The sequence below is a fragment of the Polypterus senegalus genome, chromosome 10, assembly GCF_016835505.1.
Source record: "Polypterus senegalus isolate Bchr_013 chromosome 10, ASM1683550v1, whole genome shotgun sequence".
Taxonomy (NCBI): Eukaryota; Metazoa; Chordata; class Cladistia; order Polypteriformes; family Polypteridae; genus Polypterus; species Polypterus senegalus.
The window spans coordinates 16,481,484-16,498,187 of NC_053163.1; positions in this window are offsets into that span (position 1 = coordinate 16,481,484).

Consider the following 16,704-nt stretch of genomic DNA (forward strand, 5'->3'; position numbering starts at 1 on the left):
CTTGACCCGAAGATTCCGCCGGAGAAGGGACTAGCCAGGAACTCTTCCCGGCCCAGGCCCCAAGACTCCTCGGCGCCTGGACCATCAATTTCGTCCACGCCGCCTCCTTTAAGAGGGAGCAGTGGAATGATGACTCCCGCGCTTTGCCCGAATGCGTCGTTCTGCCTAACAGCTCAACAGCGGACGGATCCACACCGGAACCCTTTTTGTCCTTGAGAATGATCTGTTGTACCGAAAGTGGCTACCCATGAGGGCGAGGTGCGGAAGTTGTTGCTAATTCCGCACCTTCCGGGCGGGAGATATGCGAAGCTGGCACATGCTCACCTCCTAGGCCACCTCGGGCCAAAAACACTGGAGAGGATTAAGCCCGCTTTTACTGGCCTGGGATCAATGAGGAGGTCCGCGGTTCTGTCAATCCTGTCCGAGTGCCAGACCCGCCAGATTCCTAGGAGGGACCGTGCTCCTCTAGTCCCTATTCCCTCGTGGACATCCCTTTGAAAGGATAGGGGTCGATTTGGTGGGACCCTGGAGCCCTCAACCCGGGCCACAAGTATATCCTAGTCATGGTGGACTATGCCACCCGGTACTCCAGAGGCGGTTCCCCGCGCCCGCTAATACTAAAAGCATCGCACGGAACTGGTTAATTTGTTTCACGCTGGGCATACTCCAAGGAGGTCCTCACGGACCAGGGTACGCCTTCACTTCGGATACGCTCAAGGAGGTAGCCAAATTACTGCAGATAAAGCACCTGAAAGCGCCAGTCTATCACCCGCAAACTGACGGGTTGGTCGAACGTTTAATCAGACGCTTAAGAGATGCTCGCAAGGTAGTCAGCTGACGGCAGGAACTGGGACCAGCTCCTCCCGCCGTGCTTTTTGCCTACCGGAGGTACCCCAGGCCTCTACAGGCTTCTCCCCTTTGAATTACTATACGGGCGACAACCCCGGGAATCCTCGACATCCTAAAAGAAGGCTGGGAGGCCGAGGCTCTTCCCTCCTCTAACATTTTGAGCACGTGAGCAACGCGCCGACCACTCACAAAGATCAGGCCCTCCTAAAAGAGCACGCGGACTCGGCGCAAGCAGCGCAGGCCCGTGTTACAACCGCAACTCCGCCCTCAGGGAGTTCCGCCTGGGACCGAAGTTATGGTGCTCGCCCCACCTCCCACTCAAGCTGCTCGCCACTGGCAAGGGCCTTACGAGGTTAAGGAGAGAAAGGACTCGCCGACTATTTGGTGAAACAGCCCAATCGCCGATCGAAAGTGAGAGGATCTATCATGTCAACCTGTTAAAGCCCTGAGAGATAGAGAGGAGCTCCCAGCCCCGTAGGTCACTCTCCCTTTCGCAAGCACAACTGCCCTTAACCTCGGCGAAGAGCTGACCCCAAGCAGCGGCAGGAGTTAGCCCAAACACCGAGCCATCCCCGAGGTAGTGAGCGAGTCACCCGCCGGACCGCTGATTGAGCACATATAGTCACGGAGCCCGGGTAATCGTCCGGAGAGGCCCTACCGACTCGGAGGCAAAACGCGCAGAGGTCGAACTGGAGGTGAAACGTATGTTGACATGGACATAATTGAAGAGAGCCATAGTCCCTGGTCCAGCCCTATTGTCCTCGCCTCCAAGCCAGACGGCTCCTGGAGGTTCTGTAATGACTTTAGACGCCTGAATCAGATCTCCAAGTTCGATGCCTACCCCATGCCCCGCATTGACGACCTCCTTGAGCGCTGGGTACGGCTCGTATCTGACTACCCTTGACATGACAAAAGGGTATTGGCAAATTCCTTTAACGGCATCCGCAAAGGAGAAAACGGCCTTTAGCACCCCTAGCGGGCACTGGCAGTACAAGGTCCTCCCATTTGGGCTGCACGGGCCCGCGACCTTCCAACGCCTGGTAGATAGAGTGCTGAAGCCCCACCAGTCCTATAGCCGCTTACCTGGATGACGCTTGTCATCTATTCCGCACCTGGGAGGAGCATCTACTGCAGGTCGCAGCTGTCCTCCTAACACTGGCTAAAGCCGCCTCCGCATAAACCCCGGAAGTGTTTTTGGATTAAAGGAGGCCAAATATTTAGGCTACCTCGTGGGACAAGGACAGGTGCGCCACAGAGCTCCAAAGTTAAAGACATCTTAGAATGGCCCCGCCCGAGTACCAAGAAACAGGTGCAGGCTTTCTTGGGGCTTGCGGGTTACTACCGCCGGTTTGTTCCTCGCTTCTCCAAAGAGCAGCACCCTTGACTGACCTGACAAAAAGGGCGCCCCTATATGCGGTGTGGACCGACAAAGCAGAACACGCGCTCAGTGACCTAAAGAAGGCCCTAACGCCGGCACCTGTGTTACGGACGCCCATTTTGGGCTCCCGCTTATTTTCCAGACCGACGCCGGACACAGGCCTGGGTGCCGTGCTGAGCCAAAGCGCCGATGGTGTCGAGCACCCTGTGATGTACCTTAGCCGGAACTGATGGACCGGGAGACCCGCACGCTGCAGTGGAGAGGGAGGCCTTGGCCATTAAGTGGGCAGTGACCCACCTCCGTACTACCTGCTGGGTCGCACGCCTGGTGGTGACTGATCACGCTGCACTTCAGTGGATGTCCCTGCACAAAGAGTCGAATCCGCTGGGTCACCAGGTGGTTCCTGGACTTACAGCCGTATAAGTTCACTGTCACTTATCGGCGGGCACCCTTCAGGCCAATGCCGATGCCCTCTCGTATTCACGCACTCTCGGTTAGGTCCGCCCACCTGACGGTCCTGGGCTAAGGGGGATCGTGGTCACGCACGCCAGTAGGAGGCGCGGATTGATTCGAGCACCTGGGAAACCATTCCGCCAGGGAATGGGGGGTATTAACTTTCTCCCTCTGCTTCCTCATAGAAAGAAAGACCTTCCTGCACCATAGGCCTGGATTGACCGCAGTGCATACTTCCGCCCTTCCTCCGCCATCTTGCCCTGACGCCATCCTTCCCATCCTCCCTTGCGGTCCTTCCCGCATCCTCCACTTCCGCTCCTCCCCAATAAATGGCGCGACGCCAGGAGTCGGCGCCGCATTATGAACTGTTTGTTTATAATTTTGACCAGTTTTTGTTGTAATTTACAATATATGGGCCGGAAAACCCCAACCCTTGCTACTGTCTCCTCGTCCTTTACAATATATATATGAGCAACACTCATGACAATGACAAAACAATTACATTGTCAATCATGTTACGCTATTATTAAAATGTTTCCTTTTCTTTTACTCCGCTGCTGGTATTTTGTATATATATATATATATATATATATATATATATATATATATATATATATATATATATATATATATATATATATATATACAGTAATCTCCTCCTCAATCGCGGGTGTTGCCTTCCAGAATCCCCCGCGATAGGTGAAAATCCGCGAAGTAGAAACCATATGTTTGTATGGTTATTTTTATATATTTTAAGCCCTTAGAAACTCACCCACACTGTTTATAAATATTCTCTACACAGTTATACAGTAAACCCTTGTTTATCGCGTTAATCCGCTTCCAGACAGATCAATGAATTTCCAATGGAAGTAGGATTCTTTATTTATAAATCTAATATTTTCAGAGTTAGAGCATAGAAACCTGTTTACACCTTCTAAATACGTTTTTAACATTATTAGAGCCCTCTAGACATGAAATAACACCCTTTAGTCAAAAGTTTAAACTGTGCTCCATGACAAGACAGAGATGACAGTTCTTTCTCAAAATTAAAAGAATGCAAACATATCTTCCTCTTCAAAGTGCGCGTCTGGAGCAAAGAATGTCAGAGGGAGAGAGTAAAGTAAACAATCAAAAATCAATAGGGCTGTTGCGCTTTTAAGTATGCAAGCACCGCGATAAAGCAGCTGCAATGAAGGGATCAATGCTAAGGTAGCCTTCAGCATTTTACAGGAGCGTTTGTATCTTCTAAGCCAACAGCCTCTGTGCAAACAGCCCCTCTGCTGACACCCCCTTCGTCAGGAGCAGAGAATGTCAGAGAGTGGCAGAGAAAAGCAAGCAATCCAAAATCAATATGGGCTGTTAGAGCTTTGAAGTGTGCGAAGCACCCCGTGGGAAGCATATCTTATATCATTGAGGAGTTTTTTTTAACATGTAATACATGCTCTAAATGGGTAGCTTCTCAGCCACCGGCCAATAGCGTCCCTTGTATGAAATCAACTGGGCAAACACACTGAGGAAGCATGTACCATAAATTAAAAGACCCATTGTCCGCAGAAATCCGCGAACCAGCGAAAAAATCCGTGATATATATTTAGATATGCTTGCATTTAAAATCCGCGATGGAGTGAAGCCGCGAAAGTTGAAGCGATATAGCTTTAGGATCACTGTATATATATATATATATATATATATGACATCAACACTCATATTAATGACAAAACAATTACATTAACAATCACGTTATGCTATTTTTAAAATTTTTCCTTTTCTTTTCATAACTTTAACACACTATCTGCCAAGTAAGAGCGGGTATTCTGCTACTTGATAATATTCCCAAATTCTAAAGAAAGAGAATACCACGAGTGCTAGTAACAAACCAATAGAACATGATAATACTACAGTTGTGCTTGAAAGTTTGTGAAGCCTTTAAAATTTTCTACATTTCTGCATAAATATGACCTAAAACATCATTAGATTTTCACTCAAGTCCTAAAAGTAGTTAAAGAGAAACCAGTTAAATAAATGAGGCAAAAATATTATACTTGGTCATTTATTTATTGAGGAAAATGATCGAATATTACATATTTGTAAGTGGCAAAAGTATGTGAACCTTTGGGATTAGCAGTTAGTTTGAAGGTGAAATTCGAATCAGGTGTTTTCAATCAATGGGATGCCAATCAGGTGTGACTGGGCACCCTGTGTTATTTAAAGAACAGGTATCTATCAAAGTCTGCTCTTCACAACACATGTTTGTGGAAGTGTATCATGGCACGAACAAAGGAGATTTCTAAGGACCTCACAAAAAGAGTTGTTGATGCTCATCAGGCTGGAAAAGGTTACAAAACCATCTCTAAAGAGTTTGAACTCCACCAATCCACAGTCAGACAGATTGTGTACAAATGGAGGAAATTTAAGACCACTGTTGCCATCCCCAGGAGTGGTCGACCAACAAAGATCACTCCAAGAGCAAGGCGTGTAATAGTCGGCGAGGTCACAAAGGACCCCAGGGTAACTTCTAAGCAACTGAAGGCCTCTCTCACATTGGCTAATGTTCATGTTAATGAGTCCACCATCAGGAGAACACTGAACAACAATGGTATGCATGGCAGGGTTGCAAGGAGAAAGCCGCTGCTCTCCAAAAAAAACACCGCTGCTCGTCTGCAGTTTGCTAAAGATCACGTGCACAAACCAGAAGGATATTGGAAGAATGTTTTGTGAACAGATGAGACCAAAATAGAACTTTTTGGTTTAAATGAAAAGCGTTATGTTTGGAGAAAGGAAAACACTGCATTCCAGCATAAGAACCTTATCCCATCTGTGAAACATGGTGGTGGTAGTATCATGGTTTGGGCCTGTTTTGCTGCATCTGGGCCAGGACGGCTTGCCTTCATTGATGGAACAATGAATTCTGAATTATATCAGAAAATTCTAAAGGAAAATGTCAGGACATCTGTCCATGAACTGAATCTCAAGAGAAAGTGGGTCATGCAACAAGACAACGACCCTAAGCACACAAGTCGTTCTACCAAAGAATAGTTAAAGAAGAATAAAGTTAATGTTTTGGAATGGCCAAGTCAAAGTCCTGACCTTAATCCAATTGAAATGTTATGGAAGGACCTGATGCGAGCAGTTAATGTGAGGAAACCCACCAGCATCCCAGAGTTGAAGCTGTTCTGTATGGAGGAATGGGTTAAAATTCCTCCAAACCGGTGTGCAGGAATGATCAGAAGTTACCAGAAACGTTTAGTTGCAGTTATTGCTGCAAGGTGGGTCACACCAGATACTGAAAGCAAAGGTTCACATACTTTTGCCACTCACAAATAAGTAATATTTGATCATCCATCCATCCATCCATCCTCTTCCGCTTATCCGAGGTCGGGTCGCGGGGGCAGCAGCTTAAGCAGAGAGACCCAGACTTCCCTCTCCCCGCCACTTCTTCCAGCTCTTCCGGGAGAATCCCAAATGCTCCCAGGCCAGCCGGGAGACATAGTCCCTCCAGCGTGTCCTGGGTCTTCCCCGGGCCTCCTCCCGTTGGACGTGCCCGAACACCTCACCAGGGAGGCGCCCAGGAGGCATCCTGATCAGATGCCCGAGCCACCTCATCTGACTCCTCTCGATGCGGAGGAGCAGCGGCTCTACTCTGAGCCCCTCCCGGATGACTGAGCTTCTCACCCTATCTTTAAGGGAAAGCCCAGACACCCTGCGGAGGAAACTCATTTCAGCCGCTTGTATTCGCGATCTCGTTTTTTCGGTCACTACCCATAGCTCATGACCATAGGTGAGGGTAGGAGCGTAGATCGACTGGTAAATTGAGAGCTTTGCCTTACGGCTCAGCTCCTTTTTCACCACGACAGACCGATGCAGAGCCGCGATCACGCGGATGCCGCACCGATCCGCCTGTCGATCTCACGCTCCATTCTTCCCTCACTCGTGAACAAGACCCCGAGATACTTGAACTCCTCCACTTGGGGCAGGATCTCTCCCCAACCCTGAGAGGGCACTCCACCCTTTTCCGGCTGAGGACCATGCTCTCGGATTTGGAGGTGCTGATTCTCATCCCAGCCGCTTCACACTCAGCTGCGAACCGATCCAGAGAGAGCTGAAGATCACGGCCTGATGAAGCAAACAGGACAACATCATCTGCAAAAGCAGTGACCCAATCCTGAGTCCACCAAACCGACCCCTTCAACACCCTGGTTGCGCTTAGAAATTCTGTCCATAAAAGTTATGAACAGAATCGGTGACAAAGGGCAGCCCTGGCGGAGTCCAACTCTCACTGGAAACGGGCTCGACTTACTGCCGCAATGCGGACCAAGCTCTGACACCGTTGTACAGAGACCAACAGCTCTTATCAGGGGTCCGTACCCCATACTCCCGAGCACCCCCACAGGATTCCCGAGGGACACGGTCGAATGCCTTTCCAAGTCCACAAAACACATGTAGACCGGTCGGGCAAACTCCCATGCACCCTCCAGGACTCTGCTAAGGGTGAAGAGCTGGTCCACTGTTCCGCCACCAGGACTAAAACCACACTGTTCCTCCTGAATCCGAGGTTCACTATCCGACGGACCCTCCTCTCCAGAACCCCAATAGACTTTTCCAGGGAGGCTGAGGAGTGTGATCCCTCTATAGTTGGAACACACCCTCCGTCCCCCCTTTTTAAAGAGGGGGACCACCACCCCGGTCTGCCAATCCAGAGGCACTGTCCCCGATGTCCATGCGATGTTGCAGAGACGGGTCAACCAAGACAGTCCTACAACATCCAGAGCCTTAAGGAACTCCGGGCGTATCTCATCCGACCCCGGGGCCCTGCCACCAAGGAGTTTTTTGACCACCTCGGTGACTTCAGTCCCAGAGATGGGAGAGCCCACCTCAGAGTCCCCAGGCTCTGCTTCCTCATTGGAAGGCATGTTAGTGGGATTGAGGAGGTCTTCAAGTACTCCTCCCACCACCCATAACGCCCGAAGTCGAGGTCAGCAGCGCACCATCCCCACCATATACGGTGTTGACACTGCACTGCTTCCCTCCTGAGACGCCGGACGGTGGACCAGAATCTCCTCGAAGCCGTCCAAAGTCGTTCTCCATGGCTCTCCAAACTCCTCCCATGCCCGAAGTTTTGCCTCAGCAACAACCGAAGCCGCTCCGCTTGGCCTGCCGGTACCTATCAGCTGCCTCCAGAGACCCACAGGACAAAAAGTCCTATAGGACTCTTCTTCAGCTTGACGGCATCCCTCACCGGTGTCCACCAACGGGTTCGGGATTGCCGCCACGACAGGCACCGACCACCTTGCGGCCACAGCTCCGTCAGCCGCCTCAACAATAGAGGCACGGAACATGGCCCATTCGACTCAATGTCCCCACCTCCCTCGGGACGGGTTGAAGTTCTGCCGGAGGTGGGAGTTGAAGCTACTTCTGACAGGGGACTCTGCCAGCCGCTCCCAGCAGACCCTCACAACACGCTTGGGCCTACCAGGTCTGACCGCATCTTCCCCACCATCGGCCAACTCACCACCAGGTGGTGATCAGTTGACAGCTCCGCCTCTCTTCACCCGAAAGTGTCCAAGACATATGGCGCAAGTCCACGATACCACCACAAAGTCGATCATCGACCTGAGGCCTAGGGTGTCCTGGTGCCAAGTGCACATATGAACACCCTTATGCTTGAACATGGTGTTCGTTATGGACAATCCATGACGAGCACAGAAGTCCAATAACAAAACACCGCCTGGTTCAGATCGGGGCCATTCCTCCCAATCACGCCTTCCAGGTCTCACTGTCATTGCCCACGGAGCATTGAAGTCTCCCAGCAAAACGAGGGAATCCCCAGAAGGTATGCCCTCTAGCAACCCTCCAGAGACTCCAAAAGGGTGGATACTCCAAACTGCTGTTCGCGCATACGCACAAACAACAGTCAGGACCCTTCCCCCACCCGGCGGAGGGAGGCCACCTCTCGCCCACCGGGTAAACCCCAATGCACAGGCTCCAAGTCGGGGGGCAATAAGTATGCCCACACCTGCTCGGCGCCTCTCACCGGGGGCAACTCCAGAGTGGTAGAGAGTCCAGCCCCTCTCAAGAGATTGGTTCCAGAGTCCAAGCTGTGCGCCGAGGTGAGTCCACTATATCTAGCCGAACCTCTCACCTCGCGCACTAGCTCAGGCTCCTTCCCTTCAGAGAGGTGACATTCCACGCCCCAAGAGCCAGTTTCTGTAGCCGAGGATCAGACCGCCAAGGTCCCCGCCTTCGGCCACCACCCAACTCACACTGCACCCAACCTCCTTGGCCCCTCCCATAGGTGGTGAGCCCATATTCGATCATTTTCCTTAATAAATAAATGGCCAAGTATAATATTTTTGTCTCATTTGTTTAACTGGTTTCTCTTTATCTACTTTTAGGACTTGAGTGAAAATCTGATGATGTTTTAGGTCATATTTATGCAGAAATATAGAAAATTCTAAAGGGTTCACAAACTTTCAAGCACAACTGTAGATATCCAGTTTTAGATAGAGTAATAAGATGTTGTGACATTTCATTCTTCCTGGTCAGCTCATCATTTGCATTGTTCCAGACAGCCTGACTGTCTAAAGATTGATGTTGAGACAGAGTTGTCTTGTCTTTTCTGGGAGTAATGACATGAGATGAAAGAGAGAGAGAGAGAGATGGAGATTCTGAGGAGAAGAATGAGCCTTGTCTTATGCTGGTCCAACTTCTTCTGATATATCATTGGACTAATGGGTGCAGGCAACTAACTTGGTTTATCCAGTACCATTTATGCCACAATTCAATTCCAGTCACCAATAGAATAAGTCTTCTTGCCCAACGTCACCAACGGCTCAACCAATGGCTCAGGTACAGCCCATCACTCAGTTGCTTTGTTTAATTGTAGCTTTTCCTGCCAAAATTTCCCCCCATTTAAACGGAATGCATAAATGAAAATTCAAACAAACTACTGGGTCATAAACAGCTAGCCTTTTCTGACAAAGGTGGTTAGTTATAAAGTCATAAAACTGGTATTCCTAAAGCTTTGGGGAAAGGAGATTACAATGACTTATTTTCAGAAAGCTGCTTCTTTCTTTAAGTCACTAATAATTTTTAAATGACAATTTGCAAACAAATTTCAATTTATCAAATATTAATCCACATCAAACAAACAATTGTATTGAAAATAAGATTAAATATTTACAAACTGTTTCTTCAAACAAAAAAAACAGATGCCAGAATAGATTTTCTAGGTCAGAATACTCCAGAAAACATGATATCTCATTTCTAAAGGTTCAGAAAAGATCAATACAAATGTTAACCGCAACAACTGTGGAATAGGATTGAAAAGCTGAAACAGTGTTCAGTGACTTACAGTTTGATCTGAGGACTTCTATGTTAAACTGTCCTAACTTTCCTATTCCTTCCTCCGCCATGCAGATATATTTTGACACAGACCAAAGTGCCATGTTAAGTCAGATTGTCAACAGCAGAAAAGCTAGTGATTCAGCAAGAAACTTCTGGATAAAGATAAACAACATGTAGCAATTGAGACAGAGACCATAGCCAATAAATGAGCTGTTGCCCAGCTAAGTTATTACTCTTTTGGGAAGGTTTCCACTTAGGTCACATATCATTCTGTTTTAAAATAGATAAAGAGTACAACAAAGAGAACTGCTACATTACTGGGTGCTTATTGGAACTTCAAGAGCATACGTTTATGGTAAAACAGTGCAAGGGCACTTTCCATATCAATGCCAGATGCTCTTTGTCTTTCCCATGACCACAAAGATAGATACTGTCACACACTGCGTTGGAAGACTCCCTCACTGGTTCTGTTGAAGTATGAAATATCCCAACCGGGTAAGAGGGGGTACTGCCACTATAGACCTACAATGCCAAGAAGCCACCCAGTGAATGCAATTAGCTCTGCTCCTTCTTGTCCCGCCAACATAAAACCTTGGTGTCCTGGAAGAAGGCATAATTTTTCCCCCAAGCAAGTCACAAGATGGAGCTCCATTAAAGCCAGACCCCTCAAATCTATTTTGCATCCCATTTGAAGGAACTTTCGCCAACGTGCGTTATTTATATTCTTTTCTTTCTTATTTTTTCTTGTCATGGTATGAATAAAAGGGATGATTCAGTTGCTGTCCCAAAATTTCTTGACTGTCCAAGTTGTCATTTCTGTACTTGGCCACAAGTGGTGTAGTTGGCAGGATTTAAAGGATGGGACCATTGCAGACTAAACTTATCCAGCAGCTGGCTGACCAAGTTGCTCCACTATAACTACAGAATGGCAAACTACTGGATGCCAAGGCCCAGCAAGGAGCCACTGATGGACTCCAAGGGGGTAGAGGACAAGGGCCCACACAAATGCCTATCCGATTGAAGGCCTGTGACAATGTTGAGGCTTACCTTTTCATTTTTGGGGACACGGCCACCTAGCAATGCTGGCTGTACTAAAGTGACCTACTAGCTCCATTCCTAATGGGTGAATCACAGCGGGGCTTTAATGGATGAAGAGATGGCTGGAGACACTCCCATCCTGAAGATGGAGATCCTAGCTTGGTATGAGCCCACCTCTCCTTGCCAGGTCCAGTGTTTTCCAGGACTGGAAATTTGCCCCAGAGCTGTTATGTTCCATCAGAACAATAAAACTGTAAATGGGCCAGTCTGACCTGCATTCATGGTGAGGCTAGGAGGTACATCACCGCAGTCTGCTGGCTGCTTGTGGAGGGGATACTTAGATGACTGCATGTGGTGGTAGTTCCAAAGCCACCATATCCTGTGATTCGGGGAAGAGACTGGCTCCAGAAAGAATCTGACCAGGATCTGCTAGGCCTGAATGGCCTGACAAGCCTCAAGATGGGTGAAGACTAAACACACAGCCATAAAAGAGGACATGTAAGGGGGCATCCCCCCAGTATGATCTTGTGGACCTCCACATCGGAAGGACAAAGCTACTACTTCAACAGAGCATTACCCCTTGGCAAGGTGAGTGGTTGGAGAGAGAGAGAAAGGGACAGAGACAGAGATAAAGAAAGAGATGATCAGTGCATGTTGAGATTCAATGTAGTTTTGGCTCTAGGAAAGCTTTCCTTGAGTCTGTTTGTCCTTACTTTGATAGACCTGCAGAGCCTTCCATAGGGCAACAAACATTTTTTGTCCTGTCATGGCAGCGGGAAATATACAAGTCTTATAGTGAGGGCAGAGAGCAGCCAACAGTAACATGCAGAAGCCTCCTAAAGTGCAGCTTCTACACTAAACTGTGTTACAGTATGTCAGCACACTCTACGTATATGGAGGAGCGGTAAATGTTCATCAGCTGCTTTTGACTCAGATTATTCTCTCTAAGCAGTCTCAGGAAGTGAAGTCACTGCTGTGCCTTTTTAATGACCTATTTGATGTTTGCAGTCCAAGACAGGTCAGCAGAGATGAAGGTACACAAGAATTTGAAAGTTGGGACCCTCTCCACACAATCACCACTGATGTAGAGGGATACCAGGTCTATGTTATTTTTCCTGAAGTCATAGATGATTTCCTGTGTGTTCATGGTGTTCAGAGTCAGATTATTTACTGATCTCCAAGATAACATTTTCAGGAACTGTTCTATATACATGTAGTTAGACTCATTCCCCTTTGAGATGAGTCCAACCACTATATTGTCATCGGCAAATCTGATGATGATGTTATAAGGGTAGGCTGGACTGCAGTCATGAATGTAGAAGGCAAACAGCAGTGGACTAAACATGTAGCCTTGTGGAGAACTGATGCTGAGTAAGCGAGTTGAGGAAAAGTGGGGGCCGAGTTTAACTGTCTGAAGGTGTTTGATAAGAAAGTCCTTAATCCAGGTACAGAAGAGTCGAGGGAGATGTAGGTTAGACAATTTACTGACTAGAATATCTGAAATAATATAATTAAAAGGTGAGCTGCAGTCAATAAAAAGCATCTGCACATAGCTTCTCTGGTGTTTCACATGGCTGAATGTAGTGTGGAATGCTATGAGTATGGCATCCTCAGTGGACTGGGTTACTCTGTAAACAAACTGGTGTGTGTCAAAAGTGGGAAGGAGACAGACTTTGGTGTAGTGTGAAACCAACCTCTCAAAGCACTTCATGATGAGAGATGTAAGTGAAATTGAGCGATAGTTATTGAGAATGTCAATGGCTGATTTCCTGGGTACAGAAATGATGATAGCTGACTCTCAGACAGGATGGGATGAAGGCTTGTCTTAGGCAGTGATTGAAGATGTAGGTTAAAACACATGAGAGCTATTCAGCACATGCTTTAGCACCTTCCCAGGTATCCAGTCACAACCAGCAGCCTTCCTCGGGTTCATTGACCTGAGCACTCACCTCACTTGATACTCTTGTAAAGTGAGTGTCTGGGTACTTGAGTCTGAAAGGGGTTGAGAGAATGAGGCTGGGTGCTGATGTATGTAGAATTTGAATTTGAACCATTGGTTTGGTGTACATCTGGCATGTAATACAGGTTTGCTGACACGACAAGAAAAACCAGCTGCATTGCTTACTGGGATTATGCTGAGTCTCTACTCTTCTGAGCCTATGTTTAAAGGTTAAAGTTGATATAAGTTTAAGCAATATATAAATTTTAAACGCATTAATACACAATTAAATGTCACCGAGAAGTGTGTCCTAAAAACTGCTTCAAAGGTGGTAACCTATAGCAGGAAGCATGTATCAAGTCTTTAGCTAAGAATAAATTGCAAATGCTCTTGTGGTCAAGTTAGCTGACAGCCATTCAGGGTTCTGTCAGTTCTAATCAGGAACTTGTAGTAAGCAGAGGAAGATGTGGTGCCCTTTGTAAGAAAGAAACTGCAACGTCTTAATAAATGCACTTTTGCACATACTAACCGACCTTGCAATTAAAAATGGACTGCTGAGAAATAAGGTGTACAAGTCACTGACCAGGGTCAGTTGAAGACCGTCTAAGTCATGATCGTTGTGCCATATCCCATTTGTGACTGAATGTAACCAATAATGTTAAAGGTCTCTTGTTTATGTAATGAATTCCTTGGAACTATAATGTAATTGAAGAGCGTATAAAAGAGCTCTTCCTAACACTTTCCTTTTACTTCTTTGCTGATTTGTGTCTTAATGAGTGTTACCTCTTGCAAGACTTAGAAAATAAAAGAAGATTGATTAACACTTCCTCCTACCTGTACTTATTTTCCTCAACGTAGACAAGGAGAACAGGGCACCCCGGGGGTGACTGGTACAGTTCTTCCACATGTACCATATCAAAATGTGCAAAGAAGCAGTTTAGCTTCTCTGTCAGCGAGGCCCCCAAGTCTGCAAATCTTGTATGCAACACCTGTAGTTGGTGATGTCCTGTATCCCCTGTCACACACACCGAGGTGCTTTTTCTGAGAGGTAGACTTTTATCCTCCCCTTGCACTTTGCCTTAGTTTCCTTTATTCTTATCTTCAGCTCGGCTATAGAATCACTATACGGAGCACTGTCACGTAATCTGAAGGCTGAGTCACAGAATTTGAGGAGGGACCTGACCCTGCTGGTCATCCAGGATTTCTGGTCGAGGAAGACACAGATGCTTTTTTCTACAGTGACGTTATTAGCACACTACTTTAGGACAGAACCAACTCTGTGTATACAGTGTAAACTTGAACCCGGACACAGGCAGACAGACATCGTTGGTTTCACCACACACTGTTTTATTTTACAATATTTACAGGTCCCGCGCTCAACTCCCCAGTGCCTCTTGCACCACCACCCACCCAGGCCTTACAATGCCTCTGTCTCCCCTCAGGCCTTACAATGCCTCTTTCTCTCTTTTTTCTCTCTCTTTTCTGGCTGCCTCCAGTCCTCCCGCTAGCTCCGTCCTCTTCCACCCGACTTCCGCTCTCGACTGAAGGGAGGCGGCCCCTTATATCCTGCTCCCGGATGAGCACCAGGTGTTTCCGGCATTCCTTCCTTGGCCACGCCCCAGCGTGGCGGAAGTGCCGGCTGTCCTCCCGGCAACTCTCCGGGCGCCACAATAAGTCTTCCCCCCAGCACTTCCTAGTGTGGCGGAAGTGCTGGGCTCCAGGGTTCCTCAGGCTCCTGGGCGCCGCCTGGCGGTGGCCACGGGCCCCTACAGGATTGGGCTTCCAAGCCCTCTACCCGTGGCCCCCTATACAACCAGGGCGATCGCCCTTGCATCTGGAGGAGGCACAAGCCCTCCTCTGGTCCTCCTGGGCGTCCTGGCCGGGCTCCAGCCACGGCCAGGGACCACACGGGATAAACCGGCATCGGGGCGCCGTCTGGCGGTGACCTCGGGTCCCTACAGGGTTGGGCTTCTAAGCCCTGTTCCCGAGGCCCCCAACACAACCAGGACGGATGCCGCCTCGCAGTCTGGAGGAGGCACAAGCCCTCCTCTGGTCCTCCTGGGCGTCCCGGCCGGGCTCCAGCCCCGGCCGGGGACCACAACAGCTAAGCTCTGATGTTCAAATACATCAAATACATCAACTGTGTGTGCAAACTAGTCCTGTAGTCGATTGAGTGCATCCACCAGCCAGGTTTTAACAGAATTTATGTAAGGCTTTAACTTTCTCCTAAGAGGAGTATATGTGGGAATGAGGAGCAGCAGGAGGTGGTCTGACTGGCCTAAGTTGGGGAGGGTGTTGCTCAATATGTATGTTTAATATTGGACTAAACATGATCAAATGTATTTTTGCCCCTCGTCGGACACTTCACATGTTGAAAAAATTTAAAAAAGTACCATCTTTAGGTTTGCCTGATTAAATCCTTAGCTGTAACGTGAAAGCAATCAAGATAAGTCCACTGATGTTTGTTTATGGCATTTAACAGAATATCGAGAGTTATACTAACATTGGCATTGGGTGGTAAATAGACAATAGTGATAATCACTAATTATAGCTCCCTTGGAAGAAAGAATGATTGGCATTTAACTGAAATAAACTCTAGGTCAGGAGAACAATGGTTGTCTATGACTATACTGAAATATGATCAGTCATTATGCACGTAAATATAAAGACCCCCTCTTTTGCTCTTACGGGAGTCTCTGTGTCTGTCCTTGCTGTGGATTGTGTGGCTTGCTAGCCTCACTACTGCATCTAGAATAACTGGGTGAACCCAGATGTCAATTATTATCATAACACAGCGGTCGCAAATGTAATGATTTCAAGCAATTAATAGTTCCAGTTCATACATTTTCTGAGTCATGGGTCTTGTTTTGGTGAGAAACATACTCGAGAGAGTAATTATGTGTTTGATTCATTAGCATCGCTAGTAGGCCAGAACGGCCTCTTCTGCTTCCTCTCCCTGTGTCGTCTGCGGCTTCTGCCACACCTAATAAAAATCGACAGAGATCTCAGTGGTCTCGCTAGGTCAATGGGAATGTGAATGCTATGAAAGTCATATATAATGGAAACTTTTAGCCAAAAACCAATATCCAGTAAATCTTGGCAACTGTGTTCAGACATACTACACCAGCATACTGTGCAAAACAAAATAGAAAAGTAGTGAAAGAGAAAGTTGCAAGCTGCTGCATCCATGCTCACTGCCTCCAGTCAAAGTATGTTTATAAACAATGTAATGACACTTGATAAAAAAAGTTATCAATTTATATCAAAAACAAACTTTACAATGCTAGTGTATAGCTCAACAAATTAAAAGTACTGTATATATGTTATATATTAACAACCCAGACATGCATTTTTGACATCCCTGAACATGACTTGACTACTTTCAGATGGATATCTATATATCAGTATATAAGTCAGCCTGCAGGCATATATTTATAGCATATGTAGGTATTTCAACTTTGTCAAAAATAAATCACAAACACCATTGCTAGAAATTAAATGTAATTATCCATGGCATTTGTCAGCAACATAATATCTTCTTCTTCTTCTTCCATATCTTTCTGTCCTCTGTATCTTGTTCTGTTACACCCATCACCTGTATGTCCTCTCTCACTACATCCATAAACCTTTTCTTAGGCCTTCCTCTTTTCCTCTTACCTGGCATTTCTATCCTTAGCATCCTTCTCCCAACATACCCAGCATC